Source organism: Misgurnus anguillicaudatus, chromosome 5, assembly GCF_027580225.2.
Source record: "Misgurnus anguillicaudatus chromosome 5, ASM2758022v2, whole genome shotgun sequence".
NCBI lineage: Eukaryota > Metazoa > Chordata > Actinopteri > Cypriniformes > Cobitidae > Misgurnus > Misgurnus anguillicaudatus.
In genome coordinates, this window is record NC_073341.2 from 1021891 (window position 1) to 1037494 (window position 15604).

Below are 15604 nucleotides of genomic sequence, written 5' to 3' on the forward strand. Positions count from 1 at the left end.
AGTATAAAAGAATACAACAGTATGAACCTGTAGCTGGAATCAGCTTTCAAATGAGATCAGATGTGTTTCAACAGGGCACTTTTAAACCTAGATTAAAGACACATCGGTTTAACTTTGCATTTACTGAATGATTTAAAACAGTACGAATAAAACAGTATAAAAGAATACAACAGTATGATCGGTTTAACTTTGCATTTACTGAATGATTTAAAACAGTACGAATAAAACAGTATAAAAGAATACAACATCGGTTTAACTTTGCATTTACTGAATGATTTAAAACAGTACAGTATAAACAGATCGGTTTAACTTTGCATTTACTGAATGATTTAACTAGTATGCATTTACTAATGATTTAAAACAGTACGAATAAAACAGTATAAAAGAATACAACAGTATGAACCTGTAGCTGGAATCAGCTTTCAGAAGAGATCAGATGTGTTTCAACAGAAGACACTTTTAGATCTAGATTAAAAACACATCGGTTTAACTTTGCATTTACTGAATGATTTAAAACAGTACGAATAAAACAGTATAAAAGAATACAACAGTATGAACCTGTAGCTGGAATCAGCTTTCATATGAGATCAGTTGTGTTTCAACAGTGGGCACTTTTAAACCTAGATTAAAGACACATCGGTTTAACTTTGCATTTACTGAATGATTTAAAACAGTACGAATAAAACAGTATAAAAGAATACAACAGTATGATCGGTTTAACTTTGCATTTACTGAATGATTTAAAACAGTACGAATAAAACAGTATAAAAGAATACAACAGTATGAACCTGTAGCTGGAATCAGCTTTCAGAAGAGATCAGATGTGTTTCAACAGAAGACACTTTTAGATGTAGATTAAAAACATATCGGTTTAACTTTGCATTTACTGAATGATTTAAAACAGTAAAAAAGAATACAACAGTATGATCGATTTAACTTTGCATTTAATGAATGATTTAAAACAGTACGAATAAAACAGTATAAAAGAATACAACAGTATGAACCTGTAGCTGGAATCAGCTTTCAGAAGAGATCAGATGTGTTTCAACAGAAGACACTTTTAGATCTAGATTAAAAACACATCGGTTTAACTTTGCATTTACTGAATGATTTAAAACAGTATAAAAGAATACAACAGTATGATCGGTTTAACTTTGCATTTACTGAATGATTTAAAACAGTACGAATAAAACAGTATAAAAGAATACAACAGTATGAACCTGTAGCTGGAATCAGCTTTCAGAAGAGATCAGATGTGTTTCAACAGAAGACACTTTTAGATCTAGATTAAAAACACATCGGTTTAACTTTGCATTTACTGAATGATTTAAAACGGTACGAATATAACAGTATAAAAGAATACAACAGTATGAACCTGTAGCTGGAATCAGCTTTCAAATGAGATCAGATGTGTTCCAACAGTGGGCACTTTTAAACCTAGATTAAAGACACATCGGTTTAACTTTGCATTTACTGAATGATTTAAAACAGTACGAATAAAACAGTATAAAAGAATACAACAGTATGATCGGTTTAACTTTGCATTTACTGAATGATTTAAAACAGTACGAATAAAACAGTATAAAAGAATACAACAGTATGAACCTGTAGCTGGAATCAGCTTTCAGAAGAGATCAGATGTGTTTCAACAGAAGACACTTTTAGATCTAGATTAAAAACATATCGGTTTAACTTTGCATTTACTGAATGATTTAAAACAGTAAAAAAGAATACAACAGTATGATCGATTTAACTTTGCATTTAATGAATGATTTAAAACAGTACGAATAAAACAGTATAAAAGAATACAACAGTATGAACCTGTAGCTGGAATCAGCTTTCAGAAGAGATCAGATGTGTTTCAACAGAAGACACTTTTAGATCTAGATTAAAAACACATCGGTTTAACTTTGCATTTACTGAATGATTTAAAACAGTATAAAAGAATACAACAGTATGATCGGTTTAACTTTGCATTTACTGAATGATTTAAAACAGTACGAATAAAACAGTATAAAAGAATACAACAGTATGAACCTGTAGCTGGAATCAGCTTTCAGAAGAGATCAGATGTGTTTCAACAGAAGACACTTTTAGATCTAGATTAAAAACACATCGGTTTAACTTTGCATTTACTGAATGATTTAAAACAGTACGAATAAAACAGTATAAAAGAATACAACAGTATGATCGGTTTAACTTTGCATTTACTGAATGATTTAAAACAGTACGAATAAAACAGTATAAAAGAATACAACAGTATGAACCTGTAGCTGGAATCAGCTTTCAGAAGAGATCAGATGTGTTTCAACAGAAGACACTTTTAGATCTAGATTAAAAACACATCGGTTTAACTTTGCATTTACTGAATGATTTAAAACAGTACGAATAAAACAGTATAAAAGAATACAACAGTATGATCGGTTTAACTTTGCATTTACTGAATGATTTAAAACAGTACGAATAAAACAGTATAAAAGAATACAACAGTATGAACCTGTAGCTGGAATCAGCTTTCAGAAGAGATCAGATGTGTTTCAACAGAAGACACTTTTAGATCTAGATTAAAAACATATCGGTTTAACTTTGCATTTACTGAATGATTTAAAACAGTATAAAAGAATACGACAGTATGATTGATTTAACTTTGCATTTACTGAATGATTTAAAACAGTACGAATGAAACAGTATAAAAGAATACAACAGTATGAACCTGTAGCTGGAATCAGCTTTCAGAAGAGATCAGATGTGTTTCAACAGAAGACACTTTTAGATCTAGATTAAAAACACATCGGTTTAACTTTGCATTTACTGAATGATTTAAAACAGTACGAATAAAACAGTATAAAAGAATACAACAGTATGATCGGTTTAACTTTGCATTTACTGAATGATTTAAAACAGTACGAATAAAACAGTATAAAAGAATACAACAGTATGAACCTGCAGCTGGAATCAGATTTCAGAAGAGATCAGATGTGTTTCAACAGAAGACACTTTTAGATCTAGATTAAAAACACATCGGTTTAACTTTGCATTTACTGAATGATTTAAAACAGTACGAATAAAACAGTATAAAAGAATACAACAGTATGATCGGTTTAACTTTGCATTTACTGAATGATTTAAAACAGTACGAATAAAACAGTATAAAAGAATACAACAGTATGAACCTGCAGCTGGAATCAGATTTCAGAAGAGATCAGATGTGTTTCAACAGAAGACACTTTTAGATCTAGATTAAAAACACATCGGTTTAACTTTGCATTTACTGAATGATTTAAGACAGTACGAATAAAACAGTATAAAAGAATACAACAGTATGAACCTGTAGCTGGAATCAGATTTCAGAAGAGATCAGATGTGTTTCAACAGAAGACACTTTTAGATCTAGATTAAAAACACATCGGTTTAACTTTGCATTTACTGAATGATTTAAGACAGTACGAATAAAACAGTATAAAAGAATACAACAGTATGAACCTGTAGCTGGAATCAGCTTTCAAATGAGATCAGATGTGTTTCAACAATGGGCATTTTAAAACCTAGATTAAAGACACATCGGTTTAACTTTGCATTTACTGAATGATTTAAAACAGTACGAATAAAACAGTATAAAAGAATACAACAGTATGATCGGTTTAACTTTGCATTTACTGAATGATTTAAAACAGTACAAATAAAACAGTATAAAAGAATACAACAGTATGATCGGTTTAACTTTGCATTTACTGAATGATTTAAAACAGTACGAATAAAACAGTATTAAAGAATACAACAGTATGAACCTGTAGCTGGAATCAGCTTTCAGAAGAGATCAGATGTGTTTCAACAGAAGACACTTTTAGATCTAGATTAAAAACATATCGGTTTAACTTTGCATTTACTGAATGATTTAAAACAGTATAAAAGAATACAACAGTATTATCGATTTAACTTTGCATTTACTGAATGATTTAAAACAGTACGAATAAAACAGTATAAAAGAATACAACAGTATGAACCTGTAGCTGGAATCAGCTTTCAAATGAGATCAGATGTGTTTCAACAGTGGGCACTTTTAAACCTAGATTAAAGACACATCGGTTTAACTTTGCATTTACTGAATGATTTAAAACAGTACGAATAAAACAGTATAAAAGAATACAACAGTATGATCGGTTTAACTTTGCATTTACTGAATGATTTAAAACAGTACGAATAAAACAGTATAAAAGAATACAACAGTATGAACCTGTACCTGGAATCAGCTTTCAGAAGAGATCAGATGTGTTTCAACAGAAGACACTTTTAGATGTAGATTAAAAACATATCGGTTTAACTTTGCATTTACTGAATGATTTAAAACAGTAAAAAAGAATACAACAGTATGATCGATTTAACTTTGCATTTAATGAATGATTTAAAACAGTACGAATAAAACAGTATAAAAGAATACAACAGTATGAACCTGTAGCTGGAATCAGCTTTCAGAAGAGATCAGATGTGTTTCAACAGAAGACACTTTTAGATCTAGATTAAAAACACATCGGTTTAACTTTGCATTTACTGAATGATTTAAAACAGTATAAAAGAATACAACAGTATGATCGGTTTAACTTTGCATTTACTGAATGATTTAAAACAGTACGAATAAAACAGTATAAAAGAATACAACAGTATGAACCTGTAGCTGGAATCAGCTTTCAGAAGAGATCAGATGTGTTTCAACAGAAGACACTTTTAGATCTAGATTAAAAACACATCGGTTTAACTTTGCATTTACTGAATGATAAAACAGTACGAATAAAACAGTATAAAAGAATACAACAGTATGATCGGTTTAACTTTGCATTTACTGAATGATTTAAAACAGTACGAATAAAACAGTATAAAAGAATACAACAGTATGAACCTGTAGCTGGAATCAGCTTTCAGAAGAGATCAGATGTGTTTCAACAGAAGACACTTTTAGATCTAGATTAAAAACACATCGGTTTAACTTTGCATTTACTGAATGATTTAAAACAGTACGAATAAAACAGTATAAAAGAATACAACAGTATGATCGGTTTAACTTTGCATTTACTGAATGATTTAAAACAGTACGAATAAAACAGTATAAAAGAATACAACAGTATGAACCTGTAGCTGGAATCAGCTTTCAGAAGAGATCAGATGTGTTTCAACAGAAGACACTTTTAGATCTAGATTAAAAACATATCGGTTTAACTTTGCATTTACTGAATGATTTAAAACAGTATAAAAGAATACGACAGTATGATTGATTTAACTTTGCATTTACTGAATGATTTAAAACAGTACGAATGAAACAGTATAAAAGAATACAACAGTATGAACCTGTAGCTGGAATCAGCTTTCAGAAGAGATCAGATGTGTTTCAACAGAAGACACTTTTAGATCTAGATTAAAAACACATCGGTTTAACTTTGCATTTACTGAATGATTTAAAACAGTACGAATAAAACAGTATAAAAGAATACAACAGTATGATCGGTTTAACTTTGCATTTACTGAATGATTTAAAACAGTACGAATAAAACAGTATAAAAGAATACAACAGTATGAACCTGTAGCTGGAATCAGCTTTCAGAAGAGATCAGATGTGTTTCAACAGAAGACACTTTTAGATCTAGATTAAAAACACATCGGTTTAACTTTGCATTTACTGAATGATTTAAAACAGTACGAATAAAACAGTATAAAAGAATACAACAGTATGAACCTGTAGCTGGAATCAGCTTTCAGAAGAGATCAGATGTGTTTCAACAGAAGACACTTTTAGATCTAGATTAAAAACACATCGGTTTAACTTTGCATTTACTGAATGATTTAAAACAGTACGAATAAAACAGTATAAAAGAATACAACAGTATGAACCTGTAGCTGGAATCAGCTTTAACAGATGTGTTTGCATCGGTTTAACTTTGCATTTACTGAAGATTTAAAACAGTACGAATAAAACAGTATAAAAGAATACAACAGTATGAACAGTATGATCATGTGTTTAACTTTGCATTTACTGACACATCGGTTTAACTTTGCATTTACTGAATGATTTAAAACAGTACGAATAAAACAGTATAAAAGAATACAACAGTATGATCGGTTTAACTTTGCATTTACTGAATGATTTAAAACAGTACGAATAAAACAGTATAAAAGAATACAACAGTATGAACCTGTAGCTGGAATCAGCTTTCAGAAGAGATCAGATGTGTTTCAACAGAAGACACTTTTAGATCTAGATTAAAAACACATCGGTTTAACTTTGCATTTACTGAATGATTTAAAACGGTACGAATATAACAGTATAAAAGAATACAACAGTATGAACCTGTAGCTGGAATCAGCTTTCAAATGAGATCAGATGTGTTTCAACAATGGGCATTTTAAAACCTAGATTAAAGACACATCGGTTTAACTTTGCATTTACTGAATGATTTAAAACAGTACGAATAAAACAGTATAAAAGAATACAACAGTATGATCGGTTTAACTTTGCATTTACTGAATGATTTAAAACAGTACAAATAAAACAGTATAAAAGAATACAACAGTATGATCGGTTTAACTTTGCATTTACTGAATGATTTAAAACAGTACGAATAAAACAGTATTAAAGAATACAACAGTATGAACCTGTAGCTGGAATCAGCTTTCAGAAGAGATCAGATGTGTTTCAACAGAAGACACTTTTAGATCTAGATTAAAAACATATCGGTTTAACTTTGCATTTACTGAATGATTTAAAACAGTATAAAAGAATACAACAGTATGATCGATTTAACTTTGCATTTACTGAATGATTTAAAACAGTACGAATAAAACAGTATAAAAGAATACAACAGTATGAACCTGTAGCTGGAATCAGCTTTCAAATGAGATCAGATGTGTTTCAACAGTGGGCACTTTTAAACCTAGATTAAAGACACATCGGTTTAACTTTGCATTTACTGAATGATTTAAAACAGTACGAATAAAACAGTATAAAAGAATACAACAGTATGATCGGTTTAACTTTGCATTTACTGAATGATTTAAAACAGTACGAATAAAACAGTATAAAAGAATACAACAGTATGAACCTGTACCTGGAATCAGCTTTCAGAAGAGATCAGATGTGTTTCAACAGAAGACACTTTTAGATGTAGATTAAAAACATATCGGTTTAACTTTGCATTTACTGAATGATTTAAAACAGTAAAAAAGAATACAACAGTATGATCGATTTAACTTTGCATTTAATGAATGATTTAAAACAGTACGAATAAAACAGTATAAAAGAATACAACAGTATGAACATGTAGCTGGAATCAGCTTTCAGAAGAGATCAGATGTGTTTCAACAGAAGACACTTTTAGATCTAGATTAAAAACACATCGGTTTAACTTTGCATTTACTGAATGATTTAAAACAGTACGAATAAAACAGTATAAAAGAATACAACAGTATGATCGGTTTAACTTTGCATTTACTGAATGATTTAAAACAGTACGAATAAAACAGTATAAAAGAATACAACAGTATGAACCTGTAGCTGGAATCAGCTTTCAGAAGAGATCAGATGTGTTTCAACAGAAGACACTTTTAGATCTAGATTAAAAACACATCGGTTTAACTTTGCATTTACTGAATGATTTAAAACGGTACGAATATAACAGTATAAAAGAATACAACAGTATGAACCTGTAGCTGGAATCAGCTTTCAAATGAGATCAGATGTGTTCCAACAGTGGGCACTTTTAAACCTAGATTAAAGACACATCGGTTTAACTTTGCATTTACTGAATGATTTAAAACAGTACGAATAAAACAGTATAAAAGAATACAACAGTATGATCGGTTTAACTTTGCATTTACTGAATGATTTAAAACAGTACGAATAAAACAGTATAAAAGAATACAACAGTATGAACCTGTAGCTGGAATCAGCTTTCAGAAGAGATCAGATGTGTTTCAACAGAAGACACTTTTAGATGTAGATTAAAAACATATCGGTTTAACTTTGCATTTACTGAATGATTTAAAACAGTAAAAAAGAATACAACAGTATGATCGATTTAACTTTGCATTTAATGAATGATTTAAAACAGTACGAATAAAACAGTATAAAAGAATACAACAGTATGAACCTGTAGCTGGAATCAGCTTTCAGAAGAGATCAGATGTGTTTCAACAGAAGACACTTTTAGATCTAGATTAAAAACCCATCGGTTTAACTTTGCATTTACTGAATGATTTAAAACAGTATAAAAGAATACAACAGTATGATCGGTTTAACTTTGCATTTACTGAATGATTTAAAACAGTACGAATAAAACAGTATAAAAGAATACAACAGTATGAACCTGTAGCTGGAATCAGCTTTCAGAAGAGATCAGATGTGTTTCAACAGAAGACACTTTTAGATCTAGATTAAAAACACATCGGTTTAACTTTGCATTTACTGAATGATTTAAAACAGTACGAATAAAACAGTATAAAAGAATACAACAGTATGATCGGTTTAACTTTGCATTTACTGAATGATTTAAAACAGTACGAATAAAACAGTATAAAAGAATACAACAGTATGAACCTGTAGCTGGAATCAGCTTTCAGAAGAGATCAGATGTGTTTCAACAGAAGACACTTTTAGATCTAGATTAAAAACACATCGGTTTAACTTTGCATTTACTGAATGATTTAAAACAGTACGAATAAAACAGTATAAAAGAATACAACAGTATGATCGGTTTAACTTTGCATTTACTGAATGATTTAAAACAGTACGAATAAAACAGTATAAAAGAATACAACAGTATGAACCTGTAGCTGGAATCAGCTTTCAGAAGAGATCAGATGTGTTTCAACAGAAGACACTTTTAGATCTAGATTAAAAACACATCGGTTTAACTTTGCATTTACTGACTGAATGATTTAAAACAGTACGAATAAAACAGTATAAAAGAATACAACAGTATGAACCTGTAGCTGGAATCAGCTTTCAGAAGAGATCAGATGTGTTTCAACAGAAGACACTTTTAGATCTAGATTAAAAACACATCGGTTTAACTTTGCATTTACTGAATGATTTAAAACGGTACGAATATAACAGTATAAAAGAATACAACAGTATGAACCTGTAGCTGGAATCAGCTTTCAAATGAGATCAGATGTGTTTCAACAGTGGGCATTTTAAAACCTAGATTAAAGACACATCGGTTTAACTTTGCATTTACTGAATGATTTAAAACAGTACGAATAAAACAGTATAAAAGAATACAACAGTATGATCGGTTTAACTTTGCATTTACTGAATGATTTAAAACAGTACGAATAAAACAGTATAAAAGAATACAACAGTATGATCGGTTTAACTTTGCATTTACTGAATGATTTAAAACAGTACGAATAAAACAGTATAAAAGAATACAACAGTATGAACCTGTAGCTGGAATCAGCTTTCAGAAGAGATCAGATGTGTTTCAACAGAAGACACTTTTAGATCTAGATTAAAAACATATCGGTTTAACTTTGCATTTACTGAATGATTTAAAACAGTATAAAAGAATACAACAGTATGATCGATTTAACTTTGCATTTACTGAATGATTTAAAACAGTACGAATAAAACAGTATAAAAGAATACAACAGTATGAACCTGTAGCTGGAATCAGCTTTCAAATGAGATCAGATGTGTTTCAACAGAAGACACTTTTAGATCTAGATTAAAAACACATCGGTTTAACTTTGCATTTACTGAATGATTTAAAACAGTACGAATAAAACAGTATAAAAGAATACAACAGTATGATCGGTTTAACTTTGCATTTACTGAATGATTTAAAACAGTACGAATAAAACAGTATAAAAGAATACAACAGTAATCGGTTTAACTTTGCATTTACTGAATGATTTAAAACAGTACGAATAAAACAGTATAAAAGAATACAACAGTATGAACCTGCAGCTGGAATCAGATTTCAGAAGAGATCAGATGTGTTTCAACAGAAGACACTTTTAGATCTAGATTAAAAACACATCGGTTTAACTTTGCATTTACTGAATGATTTAAAACAGTACGAATAAAACAGTATAAAAGAATACAACAGTATGAACCTGTAGCTGGAATCAGCTTGCAGAAGAGATCAGATGTGTTTCAACAGAAGACACTTTTAGATCTAGATTAAAAACACATCGGTTTAACTTTGCATTTACTGAATGATTTAAAACGGTACGGATATAACAGTATAAAAGAATACAACAGTATGAACCTGTAGCTGGAATCAGCTTTCAAATGAGATCAGATGTGTTCCAACAGTGGGCACTTTTAAACCTAGATTAAAGACACATCGGTTTAACTTTGCATTTACTGAAGAATATAAAACAGTATGAATAAAACAGTATAAAATAATACAACAGTATGACCGGTTTAACTTTGCATTTACTGAATGATTTAAAACAGTACGAATAAAACAGTATAAAAGAATACAACAGTATGATCGGTTTAACTTTGCATTTACTGAATGATTTAAAACAGTACGAATAAAACAGTATAAAAGAATACAACAGTATGAACCTGTAGCTGGAATCAGCTTTCAGAAGAGATCAGATGTGTTTCAACAGAAGACACTTTTAGATCTAGATTAAAAACACATCGGTTTAACTTTGCATTTACTGAATGATTTAAAACGGTACGAATATAACAGTATAAAAGAATACAACAGTATGAACCTGTAGCTGGAATCAGCTTTCAAATGAGATCAGATGTGTTTCAACAATGGGCATTTTAAAACCTAGATTAAAGACACATCGGTTTAACTTTGCATTTACTGAATGATTTAAAACAGTACGAATAAAACAGTATAAAAGAATACAACAGTATGATCGGTTTAACTTTGCATTTACTGAATGATTTAAAACAGTACGAATAAAACAGTATAAAAGAATACAACAGTATGAACCTGTAGCTGGAATCAGCTTTCAGAAGAGATCAGATGTGTTTCAACAGAAGACACTTTTAGATCTAGATTAAAAACATATCGGTTTAACTTTGCATTTACTGAATGATTTAAAACAGTATAAAAGAATACAACAGTATGATCGATTTAACTTTGCATTTACTGAATGATTTAAAACAGTACGAATAAAACAGTATAAAAGAATACAACAGTATGAACCTGTAGCTGGAATCAGCTTTCAGAAGAGATCAGATGTGTTTCAACAGAAGACACTTTTAGATCTAGATTAAAAACACATCGGTTTAACTTTGCATTTACTGAATGATTTAAAACAGTATAAAAGAATACAACAGTATGATCGGTTTAACTTTGCATTTACTGAATGATTTAAAACAGTACGAATAAAACAGTATAAAAGAATACAACAGTATGAACCTGTAGCTGGAATCAGCTTTCAGAAGAGATCAGATGTGTTTCAACAGAAGACACTTTTAGATCTAGATTAAAAACACATCGGTTTAACTTTGCATTTACTGAATGATTTAAAACAGTATAAAAGAATACAACAGTATGATCGGTTTAACTTTGCATTTACTGAATGATTTAAAACAGTACGAATAAAACAGTATAAAAGAATACAACAGTATGAACCTGTAGCTGGAATCAGCTTTCAGAAGAGATCAGATGTGTTTCAACAGAAGACACTTTTAGATCTAGATTAAAAACACATCGGTTTAACTTTGCATTTACTGAATGATTTAAAACAGTACGAATAAAACAGTATAAAAGAATACAACAGTATGATCGGTTTAACTTTGCATTTACTGAATGATTTAAAACAGTACGAATAAAACAGTATAAAAGAATACAACAGTATGATCGGTTTAACTTTGCATTTACTGAATGATTTAAAACAGTACGAATAAAACAGTATAAAAGAATACAACAGTATGAACCTGTAGCTGGAATCAGCTTTCAGAAGAGATCAGATGTGTTTCAACAGTAGGCACTTTTAAATCTAGATTAAAAACACATCGGTTTAACTTTGCATTTACTGAAGGATTTAAAACAGTACGAATGAAACAGTATAAAAGAACACAACAGTATAAACCTGTAGCTGGAATCAGCTTTCAGATGAGATCAGATGTGTTTCAACAGTAGGCACTTTTAGATCTAGATTAAAAACACATCGTTTAACTTTGCATTTACTGAATGATTTAAAACAGTACGAATAAAACAGTATAAAAGAATACAACAGTATGATCGGTTTAACTTTGCATTTACTGAATGATTTAAAACAGTACGAATAAAACAGTATAAAAGAATACAACAGTATGAACCTGTAGCTGGAATCAGCTTTCAGAAGAGATCAGATGTGTTTCAACAGAAGACACTTTTAGATCTAGATTAAAAACATATCGGTTTAACTTTGCATTTACTGAATGATTTAAAACAGTATAAAAGAATACAACAGTATGATCGGTTTAACTTTGCATTTACTGAATGATTTAAAACAGTACGAATAAAACAGTATAAAAGAATACAACAGTATGAACCTGTAGCTGGAATCAGCTTTCAGAAGAGATCAGATGTGTTTCAACAGAAGACACTTTTAGATCTAGATTAAAAACACATCGGTTTAACTTTGCATTTACTGAATGATTTAAAACAGTACGAATAAAACAGTATAAAAGAATACAACAGTATGATCGGTTTAACTTTGCATTTACTGAATGATTTAAAACAGTACGAATAAAACAGTATAAAAGAATACAACAGTATGAACCTGCAGCTGGAATCAGATTTCAGAAGAGATCAGATGTGTTTCAACAGAAGACACTTTTAGATCTAGATTAAAAACACATCGGTTTAACTTTGCATTTACTGAATGATTTAAGACAGTACGAATAAAACAGTATAAAAGAATACAACAGTATGAACCTGTAGCTGGAATCAGCTTGCAGAAGAGATCAGATGTGTTTCAACAGAAGACACTTTTAGATCTAGATTAAAAACACATCGGTTTAACTTTGCATTTACTGAATGATTTAAAACGGTACGAATATAACAGTATAAAAGAATACAACAGTATGAACCTGTAGCTGGAATCAGCTTTCAAATGAGATCAGATGTGTTCCAACAGTGGGCACTTTTAAACCTAGATTAAAGACACATCGGTTTAACTTTGCATTTACTGAAGAATATAAAACAGTATGAATAAAACAGTATAAAATAATACAACAGTATGACCGGTTTAACTTTGCATTTACTGAATGATTTAAAACAGTACGAATAAAACAGTATAAAAGAATACAACAGTATGATCGGTTTAACTTTGCATTTACTGAATGATTTAAAACAGTACGAATAAAACAGTATAAAAGAATACAACAGTATGAACCTGTAGCTGGAATCAGCTTTCAGAAGAGATCAGATGTGTTTCAACAGAAGACACTTTTAGATCTAGATTAAAAACACATCGGTTTAACTTTGCATTTACTGAATGATTTAAAACGGTACGAATATAACAGTATAAAAGAATACAACAGTATGAACCTGTAGCTGGAATCAGCTTTCAAATGAGATCAGATGTGTTTCAACAATGGGCATTTTAAAACCTAGATTAAAGACACATCGGTTTAACTTTGCATTTACTGAATGATTTAAAACAGTACGAATAAAACAGTATAAAAGAATACAACAGTATGATCGGTTTAACTTTGCATTTACTGAATGATTTAAAACAGTACAAATAAAACAGTATAAAAGAATACAACAGTATGATCGGTTTAACTTTGCATTTACTGAATGATTTAAAACAGTACGAATAAAACAGTATAAAAGAATACAACAGTATGAACCTGTAGCTGGAATCAGCTTTCAGAAGAGATCAGATGTGTTTCAACAGAAGACACTTTTAGATCTAGATTAAAAACATATCGGTTTAACTTTGCATTTACTGAATGATTTAAAACAGTATAAAAGAATACAACAGTATGATCGATTTAACTTTGCATTTACTGAATGATTTAAAACAGTACGAATAAAACAGTATAAAAGAATACAACAGTATGAACCTGTAGCTGGAATCAGCTTTCAAATGAGATCAGATGTGTTTCAACAGTGGGCACTTTTAAACCTAGATTAAAGACACATCGGTTTAACTTTGCATTTACTGAATGATTTAAAACAGTACGAATAAAACAGTATAAAAGAATACAACAGTATGAACCTGTACCTGGAATCAGCTTTCAGAAGAGATCAGATGTGTTTCAACAGAAGACACTTTTAGATGTAGATTAAAAACATATCGGTTTAACTTTGCATTTACTGAATGATTTAAAACAGTACAATAAAACAGTATAAAAGAATACAACAGTATGATCGGTTTAACTTTGCATTTACTGAATGATTTAAAACAGTACGAATAAAACAGTATAAAAGAATACAACAGTATGAACCTGTAGCTGGAATCAGCTTTCAGAAGAGATCAGATGTGTTTCAACAGAAGACACTTTTAGATCTAGATTAAAAACACATCGGTTTAACTTTGCATTTACTGAATGATTTAAAACAGTATAAAAGAATACAACAGTATGATCGATTTAACTTTGCATTTACTGAATGATTTAAAACAGTACGAATAAAACAGTATAAAAGAATACAACAGTATGAACCTGTAGCTGGAATCAGCTTTCAGAAGAGATCAGATGTGTTTCAACAGAAGACACTTTTAGATCTAGATTAAAAACACATCGGTTTAACTTTGCATTTACTGAATGATTTAAAACAGTACGAATAAAACAGTATAAAAGAATACAACAGTATGATCGGTTTAACTTTGCATTTACTGAATGATTTAAAACAGTACGAATAAAACAGTATAAAAGAATACAACAGTATGAACCTGTAGCTGGAATCAGCTTTCAGAAGAGATCAGATGTGTTTCAACAGAAGACACTTTTAGATCTAGATTAAAAACATATCGGTTTAACTTTGCATTTACTGAATGATTTAAAACAGTATAAAAGAATACAACAGTATGATCGATTTAACTTTGCATTTACTGAATGATTTAAAACAGTACGAATAAAACAGTATAAAAGAATACAACAGTATGAACCTGTAGCTGGAATCAGCTTTCAGAAGAGATCAGATGTGTTTCAACAGAAGACACTTTTAGATCTAGATTAAAAACACATCGGTTTAACTTTGCATTTACTGAATGATTTAAAACAGTACGAATAAAACAGTATAAAAGAATACAACAGTATGATCGGTTTAACTTTGCATTTACTGAATGATTTAAAACAGTACGAATAAAACAGTATAAAAGAATACAACAGTATGAACCTGTAGCTGGAATCAGCTTTCAGAAGAGATCAGATGTGTTTCAACAGAAGACACTTTTAGATCTAGATTAAAAACACATCGGTTTAACTTTGCATTTACTGAATGATTTAAAACAGTACGAATAAAACAGTATAAAAGAATACAACAGTATGAACCTGTAGCTGGAATCAGCTTTCAAATGAGATCAGATGTGTTCCAACAGTGGGCACTTTTAAACCTAGATTAAAGACACATCGGTTTAACTTTGCATTTACTGAATGATTTAAAACAGTACGAATAAAACAGTATAAAAGAATACAACAGTA